The sequence below is a fragment of the Mustela nivalis genome, assembly GCF_964662115.1.
Source record: "Mustela nivalis genome assembly, chromosome: 16".
NCBI lineage: Eukaryota > Metazoa > Chordata > Mammalia > Carnivora > Mustelidae > Mustela > Mustela nivalis.
This window is the reverse complement of record NC_139035.1, coordinates 46,027,914-46,043,331: the sequence shown is the minus strand read 5'-3', so window position 1 is coordinate 46,043,331 and position 15,418 is coordinate 46,027,914. Positions and strand designations below refer to the sequence as shown.

Here is a 15,418-nt window from a genome sequence, read left to right as displayed (position 1 = left end):
AATTGAGTAAAAATGCTGAATTTTTTGGAGAGAAAGAGTTACTTTCTAATTCTAAACATAGAATAAGTTCAAATACCATATATAATTAATTCTATTATCTGTAATGCATGGTATAGATAATTCAAAACAGCAATAATATGTGTCTTTGGAATAATTTTGAAACAGTGTTTTCCCAAGTTCTTTCTCTGTCACTGGAATCATTTAGGTGTCTGAAGGATCCAGTTTGAACACTATCACCTGATGCACTGCGTCAGAATCTTAAGGGACTAGGCCTGAAACTCTATTTTTAAAAAGTCTTTCCCTCCATCATGACCCTATTTGGGACACCACATTATGGGACACTTAACCTCTTTATTTATTTATTTAGGATCATAATAAAATATACATGATCAAAAAGAGTAGTAATGAATGACAAGTAGAATGTTAAAGTCAACATAGATAGGTTATAAACCAGACAAAACAATTACGGAACTGATTTTATATATTTAATCTTCAATACAATAATACCAACAGTGTAAAAAACAGTAGCAAACTAATAAATACATTTGCTTTCTCCCTAAATTCCAGCAAACTTCTCTCACATGCTGACTAATTAATATTTTCAAAATGCTAACTGAAAAGAAATATTATGTTCATGATGATTTGTTAATAATTATCATTTGAAATTATATTTTTATTTGAAATTTTCTTAATTAAATGGTCGTAAGTACAACTTATTTTAAGTTATGATTCCAAAATAGCTAAGAAAGCACTTTAATATTTACACAACAGATTCAATTTCATTTTTCCTAACATCATGAAATTTTGATAATGTGATCTGTATAAATTAGAAACTTTATTTTGTAACTGGTATTTTGTAACTCTTAATCCCCTTCACCTATTTTGCACTTCCCAACTCCTATCCCCTCTGGCAACCACCATTTTATTATCCATATCTCTGAGTTTTGTTCTTATTTTGTTTGTTCATTTATTTTGTTTTTTTATTTTAAGATTAGTGAATATAAGTGGAATTCTAGTTTTAAAATAAGTCTGTATAAAAAAAAAAGTCTGTATAGCAAGATGAATATAATCAATAATATTGTATTGCAAGTTTGAAAGTTGATAGGAAAGTAAATCTTAGAAGTTATCATTACAAGAAAAGAAATTCTAGTTTAGTCCAGTAAGTCTGTATGGTGATAAATGGAAACTAGATTGATTTTGGTGATCATTTCACAATGTATACAAATGTTAAATCATTATGCTTACACCTGAAGCTAATATAATGTTGTATGTCAATAATACTTCAATTAAAAATTGCAATATCCTCCAGCAAAACACTTACATATGCAAGTACATAAACTTATACACTTATACACACTACAAAAGTGCATGAACACACATGCATGTATCTTAAGAATATCCAGGAATATCTTAGGAATCCATTATTGAATCTGTTTCCCTTATTTTTTGTACTGAAAAGGCAGTTCATTTTAAATAAAGCAACTATAACATTGATGTCAAGCTGAATTATTTCAAATCTGCTATGGCTACAAAAGTAAATTTGAAAGGACATATCATTATTATGCAAATAATTCTGCAAAGGGCCATGCAAGTTTGCTCCAGAGTTACCAAATTTATAAGACTATGAGTCCATTCTTCCGATAATATCTGAAGCTCAGTATTGGGTATGTAACAGAGATGTAACTAAAATTAGGTCATTTAAAGCCTTATGCAAAATAATGAAGGATCTGGAAAGCATCTCATATGAAGACAAATTTAAAGAACTGGAAATGTTTAGCCTAAATATGAAGAGTTAGCAGTAACAGAATATGTGTCTTAAATACTGAAGTGAACATCATTATTAAAATGAATTGACTCATAATATGATGCTCTATTATATAGGATTAATCATAGAGAAATAGGAGAATTAGGAATGAGATTACCCAATTTGTAAATGATCATCAATGTGAAGTGAAGAGCTCTCCAATATATAAAAATGTACAAAAGACTGGATAACAGTTTGAAATACTATGACTCATTTTTATTTCATTTTTTTCCTGAGGTAAAGCCAATTTTGCATGAGATAAATTCTCTCATTAAATACTTCCAGATTCCCTCCTCATTATAATATTATTTGAAGTAAAACTATTAATAAATATAGTGATATCTGAGTCAATACGATCACCAAGGAGCATAAGACATTAAAGCATAAGTTTATACAAATGTTTTTTTTTTAACACTAAGGCTAACATACAAACAAAGCAAAACACTTTTTGATGCATATCTTTTCTTGGGTAGAGAAAAATGACTAAGTTAACTACTCATAATATTGAGCAGAGTTTTCTTTTATTTTTGTAATAACAACCTTTCCCAGAATCAAAGCCAGTTAGTGTTAGTGTATTCTTGGAGGACCTTCTTAGCACCATACAGTTCTCTAAAACTCAGGGACTTAGTACAGAGTTTAGTGTTTATGCTTCCTAATTTTTTCCATGATTTTATCTTAAATATTCACTTCATATTTCCTTTTCCAGATTTAAATTTGCTTTCCCTTTTTTCCTTCTCTCCTTCCCCTTCCTTCCTTTGATCCTTCCTACCTTCCTTCCTTCCGAACTCTCTCCTCCCAACTAACTTTATCTGAATTTATCTCCATTCAAATAGGTCAACTTAATGCACTCTCTAGATCATCCCCAGAACACCACAGTTTTAGTCACATTTACCTCAATGTAACAGTGGAATTATAATTGTATTTTTAAAAATGGAATTATGATTAGTATGTGGTATCTTGTCCTATTGATATGTTCTCATTGTTTAAAAATATTAGCTTTATATTGGTCAACGAAATTTTATTTGATTTGCATAGACCGTACATATTCTTTGTGACATTTATTTCTGGGTATTTTACAATTTTGGTTGCAATTTTTTTTTTAAAGATTTTATTTATTTATTTGTCAGAGAGAGAGTGAGCGAGAGCGAGCATAGGCAGACAGAGTGGAAGGCAGAGTCAGAGGGAGAAGCAGGCTCCCTGCGGAGGGCAAGGAGCCTGATGTGGGACTCGATCCCAGGACACTGGGATCATGACCTGAGCCGAAGGCAGCTGCTTAACCAACTGAGCCACCCAGGCGTCCCTTGGTTGCAATTTTTTAAGTGTTTTGTTCTAACTTTCAACTTTCGGTTTTAGTATTATAAATGGCTACCATATTGAATTCCTTCATAAGCAATAATACATTTTTTTTCAGATTTATTGCTTGCATTTTCTGGACAATCATGTCATCTAAAAATCAATATTTTTATTTACATTTGTTATTATGTTGACTAGCACTTATTGAAGAAAAAATATCAACTGTGGTATGTACTCTTAGAAGGCCTCTTATGCTTTAGCAATAATTATGTTGTTGACCCTGAAACTACAATAAACACTTATATCTTACTAAAAGATATATTGACATATCTTTTATAAAGATATAAAAAAAGATATAAATAGATACAAAGATATTGAAAAAGATAAAAAAGATATAAAAGATAAATTAATTGCTATCAAATGCCTTTCTTGATTCTATCAAGTTGATGGTACCTTTTGGGGATATTTTTGACAGTGATTTGATGAATTGTTCTAATAGTTTTTCTATCTTGCAATTATTTTTTTCAATTCTTGACTAGTTTTGGTAGTCATGAATTATTCAGGTAATTTACTCATGGATTCATTTTCTTATATTTTTAGAAGTTTTTCCTCCTTAGTCATAACTAACTAGTATATTGATGTGCTATCATCTTTAGATTATCCCAATATCTTCAAATATGAATTGAAAAAATATACAAATTGAAAACCTCTCCATATTTTTCTATAACAATTTGATTACTACAAAGATACTTTGTATAACCATTGTCAATTTGCCTTAATATTAACTTCAATTTGTTACTTTTTTTTCTTTTCTTTTCCTTCTGTTGCTCTGTTTATTTAAATTTAGTATAAAAATCATGCAAGATCTTGTTAAAAGCCAACTTCCTTGTCTCACTCTTAAAATTCTTTACTAATTCTAAGATACGCCTCACCATTTTAACCACACAAAAAATAATTCTGAACCAGATTGTAAACACATTGTTCTTTCAGAAAAACTATTTCACTTTTTTCAAGTGCTAATAATACCCTGGGCTCTGTAGGATATCAAACCTTTGCATATATTCTCTTTGGGACTTGTAATATGTACAAGGAAGAGTCTTCCTCTATTTCTATTTGGTGCTCTCCCTTACTACCTCCCTCTGAGACTGTCCTATTAGTCACAGAGTCCATGCATGACTATTTATGATTATATTCAACTCTAACAAGGCAAAACCTGCCTGGACGTTCTGGTCTCAGCAGATAGGTTCAGTGGACACATGTTAGTCTCTCTGTGTATTGTTGGTGAGTGTTTTGTTTGGAAAAGCTACATCTGGATGTCAAGTTAATGTACATAGCTCCACTGCGATTCCCATGTCTAAGAACTTTTCCCTTGGCATCATTTTTGTGCTTTTAAATTGGTGCATCTTTCCAACTCTATGTTGGGTGCTCTGACTCCGAAGAATAAGGAAAAAAAAAGGAAAGTCTCTCTGCATAGTACTAGCAGGTTTCTCTCACTCTATTCCCACCACTACTAAAACTTAAAATGGGGCTGGTATTTATGAGAATTACACCTTTCCAAATATACATTACTTATACATTATTTATTTTTTCTAAAGTCATTGATATGCACCAAATTATGTCCCCTAAAAAGATATATTCAAGTCCTAACTCCAATATCTCATGTGACCTTATTTGGCAATGAGTCATTGCAGACATAGTTCAATTAAGATTAGGTCATACTGGGGCGCCTGGGTGGCTCAGTGGTTAAGATTAGGTCATACTGGAGTAGGATGAGTCTGTAACCCAGTACCACTCATCTCTTTATTAGAGGAAAATCTGGACACTGACGAAGAAGAAAGATGGCCATATGAAGACAGAGACAAAGACTAGAGTTTTATGGCCACAGTCTCAGGAACACTAGGGTTACCAGAAGCTGAAAAGGCGAGTGAGGATTCTCCTCTAGAGACTTAGGAGAGAGGATAGTACTACCAACAACTTGATTTCAAACTTCCATAATTAATCCAGAGCTTGGAATTCATAAACCTCTGTTGTTTTTAGGCACCTTGTTTCTGGCTCTTTGTTATGGCAATCCTTCAAAACCAATACACTAATATTCCATGATGACGACAATAGCATTTCACAGTTATATGAAGTAAGTCCTTTAGAATTAAGCTCCAGGAGAGCCAGAACTGTATTTTGTTTTGTTCATGATTATATCTTTAGCATGTCACATGTTACTTGCAACCTATTGGGCATTAACTGTGAATGACTGAAGGCCTGAACAAAGGGGTAGGGTAGTCTCTAGTTCTTTCTTTAGTATAAACCTTAGGACTCAGTGCATAACTCGTGTGAAGATGAAATGCATCTTCTTTCCTTTCTTAGATTATAACTATTTAAGAATACAAAACCTGGGTTTGTAGTGAGGTCAATCCTTAGAAGTTCCTTTTTATTCCAATTTGATCTACTTTAAGATTAATGATAATTCCCTGCAGATTTTTAATTTTTTTCAATTTTATTAACTTAGATTTATTTGTTTATTTATTTGTTTATTTATTTGTTTATTCCTCTATCTCCCCATGATTTGATAAATATTTAGGAAAAAAAATTACATTATTTAATTTTTCCAATGTTGCTATGCCTTGAGAAAGGCAGACATCAACTTTACTATATAAAAAAACGGACTTTAATTCTAATAAACGGACTTTTATTCTAATGCATAGCTAGTACTGAAACACAACTGGGATGTTGTTCTTTCCATTACTTCTTCTTGCCTCCTGCTTCCTCATCAACTGATTCTTCATTACTAGGAGATTTCTAGGTCATCTATAAAATATTGCAGAAAAACTATTGCAAACACCAGACCCACAGAGAGATAAAGACAAGTCTTTGTTTAATTCTGCTGTTGGATTATATACTCTAAACCAGGTTCCTATTTACAAATATTCATTCCTAACTTCTGATAACTAAATTATTTAACAGAGCAGCCATTCGAATGGATCCTTGTGAAAAAAACTAAATGAATAAGGCTATAATCAATTTTAAATCTTGAAAAATTAGTTTCGCCAATCCATGCTCAAGTGCTTCCAAGGGATTTCTACCCGGCTTCCAGCCTTTACTACATGCATGAAACTAAGTCCACTTTAAATACTACGACACCCTTCCTCATATCAGGGAGATCATATGATAGTTGTCTTTCTCTGCTTGACTTATTTTGCTAAGCATGATACGCTCTAGTTCCATCCATGTTGTTGCAAATGGCAAGATTTCATTTCTTTTGATGGCTGCATAGTATTCCATTGTGTATATATACCACATCTTCTTGATCCATTCATCTGTGGATGGACATCTAGGTTCTTTCCATAGTTTGGCTATTGTGGACATTGCTGCTATAAACATTCGGGTGCATGTGCCCCTTTGGATCAAGATGGGATTGGGAGGGAGACAAACCATAAGTGACTCTTAATCTCACAAAACAAACTGAGGGTTGCTGGGGGGAGGGGGTTTGGGAGAAGGGGGTGGGATTATGGACATTGGGGAGGGTATGTGCTTTGGTGAGTGCTGTGAAGTGTGTAAACCTGGTGATTCACAGACCTGTACCCCTGGGGATAAAAATATATGTTTATAAAAAATAAAAAGTTAAATACTACGACACCCCTTCTCCTACTTCCCAGCTTCTTTTTTACCCATCCAATCTTCTTCATAACTACTCAAGCCTAACTTTCTCACCTCCTTTAGTTAGTAACATCTTATGAGGAGGCAGAGATTAATTCTGATGACTTTCATAGCATTCTCTTATTTTTAAAATGATATTTAAAACAATGTCATTTCTGGGGCACCTGGGCAGCTCAGTCAGTTAAAACAACCAACTGTTGGCTTCAGCTCAGGTCATGATCTGAAGGTCCTGGGATCAAGTCCCACCTCCGGCTTTGTGCTCTGCACGGAGTCGGCTCGTCCCTCTCTTCCCCCAGCTCGCCTGTGCTCTCTCTCTAATAAATAAATACATAAATAAATCTTTAAATAAACAAGCAAACAAATAAATTAAATCATGTCATTTTTGGAAAGGGAATCCTGTTGGTATAGAAATATATGATGACTACACACACACATATATATATATACACATATATCTGTATAAGTATGTTTGAATGTACATGGAGTGCTAATCACGCATCAATTTGCTTTTACTATGGATAATGATGACAGTCTCTCAATAATTGCATTTATGCTCCTGTCACTTCCTGCTAATCGAAGTTTGCAGGTAGCTGGAGACGTACATGCTTGCGGTTTCCATGATAAAACACATTACAAGTCCGCCCAAGAGTACTTCTGCATTCAAGTCTCTCTTCAGTTAGAAAACGCATGTGCTCATGTGTAGCGCTCATTTGCTGGGCCGACTCTCTGCGCTCCTTTATTTTATTTTAAAGACTTAAAGGTAAGCAACTCCATTTAACTTAACTTTGTATGGTCAGAAAAAATAAAGCTAGGATGAGCGAAAAGGTACATTTTTTTTTTCATCCTTTGAAAAGATTTGCCTTTTTATATGCCCACCCAACTGCATGAGTAGGGGGCAGGTGTAGTTCAAGCCATTAAAAAAAAAAAAAGAAAGAAAGAAAGAAAGAAAGAAAGAAGAAAAGATTAACAGAAGAGAAGAGAAAAGGAAAAAAAAAAAAGAGAAAGAACTGCAAACAGAACATTTACTCATTTTTATTCTATATAATAAAAAGTAGAAAAATATATAGCATTCAGGCTTATAGTAAACTGTTTGATATGTATTATATAACTTTATCACCACCAACCACCTCAAGAAAAAGGTCAGATGCAGGGCACCTGGGTGGCTGAGTGGGTTAAGCCTCTGCCTTCAGCTCAAGTCATGATCTCAGGGTCCTGCGACCAAGCACTGCAGCGGGCTCTCTGCTCAGCGGGGAGCCTGCTTTCCCCTCTCTCTCTGCCTGCCTCTCTGCCTACTTGTGATCTCTCTCTCTGTGTCAAATAAATAAGTAAAAATTTTGAAAAAAAAAAAATTCAGTTGCTTGAAGATCGTGTCCATTTCATGTCCATTTCTTTTCTCTCACCTCAACTCTACTTCTTCCCATTGTGCGCGCACACACACACACACACACAGAAGCCCGCATGATAAGCTGCATACAAGCGTGTGTACACATACATACATAAACATATATGCATGCATGCAAACACACGCATACATTCTGGAAGAATAAAGCTGTTAGCCCCAGAAAGGCTTATAAATCTACATTATATGACTATAGGCAGCAGAGCCCCACCACAAACATAACAGCCTCCCAATCAAAACTCACAACTACCACCTGTAAATCCCCTTTTCTTTTTCTCTATACTTTTTTAAGAGGATATAAAATACCAGGTACTCTCTAATGCAGGCTGGAATATACATCCAGTCATTTTAAAACCTTGAAGGAAAATATAACAGGGCTCACACATCCTGGGATTGCTGGGAATGGCATGGTTAAATATCAAAGCCCAGTCTGGGGAGAAATAAATATGTGTCTTTCAAGAGGAACCCACTGAGTCTCACAGTCAGGTCATGTTCAACAGATGCTAGTTCTTAGAATGATTCCAGAAATTACATGAAGACACTCAGGTACAGTGAAAGAAGCACCTTTTAATTTTATATAATTATTTTCACCAATGTCATAAGACTTTAAATCAACACACCAAGCAGCCTCTTTCATTTTGTACTTACAGGGAGAATTCACTTTTCAATAATGGACACAGCTCACTAAGACATACATATTTCTTTAAGATATTTTAGTACTTAGTACTTTTTTTTAAGATTTTATTTATTTATTTGACAGACAGAGATCACAAGTAGGCAGCGAGGCAGCCAGAGAGACAGCGGGAGGCAGGCTCCCTGCTGAGCAGAGAGCCCCATGCAGAGCTCAAATCCAGGACCCTGGGATCATGACCTAAGCCGAAGGCAGAGGCTTAACCCACTGAGCCACCCAGGTGCCCCAGTACTTAGTACTCTTAATTCAAGTAAAAATGACATATGTAACTTGGAATAGGTAAACTCTATTGGGCTGAATATATTTAAGGACAAAGTGACACAATTTGGATGGAGAAGGGAGAACAGTCACAAATAGAATCTCACCCTAGTTTTCTACAGAAACCGACATTTTCCCCACATTAGTTTCTTCCATTTGTTTTATTTCATATGTAGTATAAAAGGAACTAAAAGCAATAACAGCATGGACTTTGGAATCAGATTATATGTGCTAGATTATAAAATTTGCTAACTTTTATTTCCTTTTATTCAGTTATTACTTCTATTAACAGGACAATTTAATGAAAATTAAAGAAGATACCTTATATATGAGCATACAAAGCTGACAACTCATAACTTTTTCCTGGTGTGTTGGTAATAATGAAAAAAGTTCCTAGAATAAACATTTATAATTGGAGTAACAATAACTATGGATTACTTATGTCAATTCGATATAGTTGAGTCTCCAAAAAATATTTAATTGAGAAAAATAAGGATATAAGGCAATAAATAAGTTCACTGTTTGTTTCAGAAAATTCCTACAGATCAATTTATTGGAGCCTACAGTCTGTTCACCTAGGCAAACACATTACTTATCTACAAAGCCTACTCACTAACACCTGCACTGTCTTTGAACTCATTACTCCTTAAGGCTTCGAAACCCTCACTTTGCTGTGTCCACAAATTCCAAATGATTTATCATGACAACTGACCATGGCAAATCCTTTCTTTTTTTTTTTTTTTAAGATTTTATTTATTTGACAGAGATCACAAGTAGGCAGAGAGGCAGACAGAAAGAGAGAGAAGGTGAAGCAGGCTCCCCATTGAGCAGAGAGCCCAACTAGGGGGTTGATTCCAGGATCCTGGGATCATGACCTGAGCTGAAGGCAGAGGCTTTAACACACTGAGCCACCCAGGTGACCCTTGCAAATCCTTTCTTACCCTAAAAGATCCCCTTTACACCACTTGAGCCCTCATTAAAAAAAAAAAAAAAAAAAAAAAAAAAAAAACAAATAAATACCTCACTTCTAACATCATCTTCTGAAACACTGCTAATGCTTACTCACTAACTTCAAAAAGTTTCAATAAATTTAGTTTGGCTTCATTAACAAATATCTGGTAGCAGATCAATCTAAACAACAGAATATGGGAATCATACTACACCTGCTACTCTAGAACTTATTTATGTTTACTTTAACATAGAAGATGCAGGCCTAGATCATCATTTTTAGTTACTACATGGTAATTCTTCCGTATATTCCTTTATATTAACAATACACTATTTCCTTACATATATAAATGGATCTTCAGGTTTTGTTTACTATAAAAAATCATCTATATTATCTAATAAATATAAATGAGTAATAAATACATTTTCTACATTTTTCACTAAATAACATGAAAGCTAGATATGAAATTATTTTTAAAATATATGTATAGGACAAAGAATATAGCAATAATCTAAAAATCTTGTTATCATCACACCATTTTTTTTTTTTTTCATCACACCATTTTAATAGTCAAATAATGTTCTCCCATGGAACTTTCCCAATACATTTTTCCTAGACTGTTTAAGGCAGATAATGAATGACAAAGTCAAAATATCTAAATACTATACTAGAAAAAAACAATTGTCAGTTTTGTCAGAAAAATTATCCAGAATTTAGAAATAAGAAATAGAGATTACTAGATGTTCTTTTAGTGAAAGGCTGACTTCAACTCTATTTTCTGTGCAATTTTACAACTGTGAAGGAGCAGACATGAGTGCAAAGAGTTCTGTGTAATAGATAAGCAAAGGACTGCCACCCACTAAAAAAGGTAATTCAAAAGGTTAGAGTTGATGGCCCTGTAGGGTTTTCCGGAGAGGGATACTAACTTAGCAATTTAATTCTAACATTGCCTAGTAATACGTAGCTTCTTAAATGTACTGTGGACCAGTTTTAAAGTATTACTGTTTTGCTCATTAATTAATAAGTTGAGGATAATTTTTGACATGTTTTCATTTTATATTTGTCTAAGGTACATATTTTTCAAACTTTTGAAAATTATGCATTATATCTCCTCTTCAAATTAATAAGAATTTCTTTTGTCAGTATAATTGAAGTTGGTGAAATCACTTTGGACAACAGTTTGGTATTTATATTATAAAATAATCCATAGATTCTACAAAATCCTAATCACATCAAATACAGAATTTTATGGAGCTTGAAAAACTGATTCTATAGAGGTAAAAGATCAAACTAAACAAGAAGAATAAAGAGCAAATATTTGCCCTACCTGATATCAAGACTTATTATCATGTTACTGCAATTGAGACTTTATAAAAGTGGCACAGAGAAAGACAAATTGATTAGTGAAATAAAACAGTTTAAAAAAAAAGAAATTGACTCATGTATATATGAGAATATTAATATATAACAAAGGTAGTATGACAGATCAATAAAAAAAACAAAGTATTCAATAAATGGATTTTTAAATGGTTATCCAAAAAGGAAAAAAAAAAAAAAAGAAAGGAAAAAAAAGAAAAAGAATTACATTGCACTTCTATCTCATACCATATGGGTTAAATTATGTCCAGACAGCTTAAAGAAACTTCTGAATTCCTATAAAAAATTATACTGAATGCTTTATTGACCTTTGAAAAGTCAGAGTCTTTAAGATACAAAAAGTAATAATATCATATTATAAAATATGTATAAAATATTTGTCTGGAAAAGCAAGAGTATAAATCCATAAATAACTTCCCTGATGGGTTCAGAACATTCATTTGGTTCAATTTATAAAGTTTAAATTTTAATTTTAAAGAGAATAAAAGGCAAATTTTGAATTGGGAAAAGATATTTAGATATAAAACCAAAAAAGGTTAAAAATCAAAACTATACGAAAATTTCTTAACAAATCGATGATTAAGAAAATAAAAAACATGTAGAGACGCCTGGGTGGCTCAGGGGGTTAAGCCTCTGCCTTTGGCTCAGGTCATGATCTTAGGGTCCTGGGATCAACACCCACCTCTGACACCCCACCCCCCACATCCCCCACTCCCCCACACCCCACACCCCCCCAACAGGCTCTCAGCAGGGAGCCTGCTTCCGATCTCTGTCTGTCAAATAAATAAAAATAAAATCTTTAAAAAAAAAGAAAAGAAAGGAAAAGAAAAAAACATGTAGCCAGAAATTATGAACTGGCATTTTATAGAAAAGGAACTCTATTGGCTAATAAACTTAGGAAGGAATTTTCAACCTCATCAGTACTCAAGAAAATGCAAATAAGACTACAGTGACATAATATTTTATATCTGTTTGACTGGAAAAATCAATAATGACACATAATAATGCCAAATGTTGAAGAGAACATGAATCAAAAGATTGCTTAATTTGGTGAAGTGGAAGTTGGTGAGGTCACTTTGGTAAACAATTTGGCATTATCTAATAAAATCGAATATTCATACATTGGCAGTTCAGCCATTCCACTCCTAGATAAATGTCATAGAGAAATTTACACACATGTACTCAGATGCATGTGAAAGAATGGTGAAAAAAAGCGCTATTTGTTGGAGCACAGAACAAAACCAGAAGTAACTGAAACATCCACTTACAGGGAAAGGGTAAATTGTAGCATACTTGTGCAATGAAAGATGGCAGTAAAAGTTAATGAACTATGGCTATTTCAACAATATGAACGGATCTTAGTAACAGAATGCTGAATGAAAGATGCAAGTCTAAAAATACTACAACATGTGCAGAATGGTAGGCACTTTAAATTCAAAAATATCTAAAACCAAGCAATAACTTGTTTAGAGATATACAATTGTTAAACTGTATTTTTTAAGAGCAGGAAAATGATTTACCCAAAGGATACAAAAATACTGATTCAAAGGGGCACATGCAACCTCATGTTTATAACAGCATTATCAGCACAGCCAAATGATGGAAAGAGCCCAGATTACCATCAACTGATGATGGATAAAGAAGATGTATGGAAGCATAAAAGATAGATATAGATAGATAGATGAAAGAATATCCATTTTGGATCCATATGTCCATTTCCATATACATAATATGGAATACATAAACACACACACACACACACACACACACACACACACACACATACACACAGGAATATGACTCACCCACTAAAAGAATGAAATTTTGCCATTTGCAATGATGTGGATGGAGCTAGAGTGTATTATGCTAAACGAAATAAGTCAATCAGAGAAAGACAAGTACCATATGATTTCACTCATGTGGAATTTAAGAAACAAAACAGATGAACAGGGGCGCCTGGGTGGCTCAGTGGTTAAGCCGCTGCCTTCGGCTCAGGTCATGATCTCAGGGTCCTGGGATCGAGTCCCGCATCGGGCTCTCTGCTTGGCAGGGAGCCTGCTTCCTCCTCTCTCTCTCTGCCTGCCTCTCTACCTACTTGTGATTTCTCTCTGTCAAATAAATAAATAAAATCTTAAAAAAAAAAAAAAAAAAACAGATGAACATAGGGGAAGGGGTTTAACCAAGAGAGGGAAATTATATGAATCAAATTTACCTTTTCTGCTATTTATTTTCAGATATACAACATAATGATTTGATATCTGCATGTACTGTGAAATAATCATCACAACAAGGCTAGATAGCACCCATTATCATACATATTTATGAATTTTTTTGTGCGGAGAACTTTTAAGATCTACACTCCTTGCAAATTTCAAACATGCTATATATTAATATGTAGATAAGCTATAATAAATATGCTACACAGTATTATTAAGTATAGTCACCATAGCATATACTACATCCTCATGACTTATTTTATAGCTAGAGATTTGTAATTTTGATCACCTTTACCACAAATTCACTTTTTATTTCTTAAATTTTTTTCCTCTTTATATAGTATGCAAACAGATTATAAAATATACTACCAAATCTGAGAGACATTTTAGGAATTTTTTTAATAAAATTTATTTACACATGCAAAAAATGCTTAATAATTTGTTTCAACTACTTTAGTGAATAAATATTATTCTCTAAAACTGCATCATGTTAAGTACTATATAACTGGATATGGTAGACATGGAAATGTGGCACCCCTCAATCAAAAATTGCTCATAATTTCCAGCTCTCAGCTGCTTCAGGGTATGTCTCAGCCTCAATGAGACACCCTACCTGGGTCACACCCTTCTCAAGGCAGCCCAAAACCCTAACTCCCTATCAGGAGCTGCCTCTAGAGAAGTTAACCAGAGACATTGACCATTACTTTATTTAGATTGTTTATAAATTTAATGGGTCCTCAGCTTGATCAAAAAGCAAACAATTGATTATGATTAAATTGGCAACATATGGATAACATCAAATTGGTTTATCACAAGTAAGATTTCAAAGAAATCAAGGATTTTGCTTCTGACAATGTGGTAGAAGAGTTGTCCTATACACCCTCCCCAAATGAAATACACAGATAAACACACACACACACACACACACACACACACTAGCACCACCACTCCACCCCACACCACACCACACTAACATGATGGCTTCACTAGTAATAAATAAAGGGAAATCCTTAGAAGCCAGAAAAGACAAGAAAATAAGAATCCAGCAAAGTAACCCAGCATTAAATCTGTTGTTCACCCTGGTGCTTTGATGTTGTAAGAGTTTATATTTTGACAGGCAGGAAACCTGTTGAAGAAATTCCCCACAAGGAGCTCCACAGAAACCACCTCCCCACAAAAAGAAAAAAAAAAAAAAAAAAGAATTCCTGAAAGAGAGCATCATGAGTGCATGAATGAAGAAAAAAATCCCTTATAGAAGAAGATGGTGAATGCACTTGGCCATCTTGGCCATGGTTCTGATTGGTATTGAAAGGAAGAGAGAGACACTCAGACTTGCTGTATTCATTTCCTAGAGTTACCATAACAAAACATCACAAACTGGGTGACTTAAAGGAATAGGAATTTAGTTTTATATGGTTCTGGAGTCCAGAAATCCAATATCAAGGTACCAGCAGGGTTCATTTCTCCTGAGGACTTTCTCCTTGGGTGGCAGATGATACCTTCCCGCTGCGTCCTCAGAAGCATCCCAGCTGTGTTCAACTATCTTCTCTTACAAAGACACCAGTCAAATTGGGATAAGGGTCCACTTTAATGGCCTCATTTTAACTTAATTACCCCCTTTAAAGGACTTTTCTCAAAATACAGCCACTTTCTGAAGTACTGAGCTAGATGGGCTTCGACATGAATTTTGCAGGACACAATTCAGCCATAACACTTATTAACAATAAGCCAGAAATCAGTGATTCCAATTCCTCACCTCTTGTTCTCTCTTGAACTTATT

General features: G+C 34.0%; 1 protein-coding gene across 6 annotated transcripts in view; it reads right to left on the bottom strand.

Annotated features, from left to right (window-relative positions):
* KCNT2 (potassium sodium-activated channel subfamily T member 2) overlaps positions 1-15,418 on the bottom strand; it is a 344,584-nt gene that overhangs the window by 249,883 nt on the left and 79,283 nt on the right. The gene's annotated exons all lie outside the window — the stretch shown is intronic.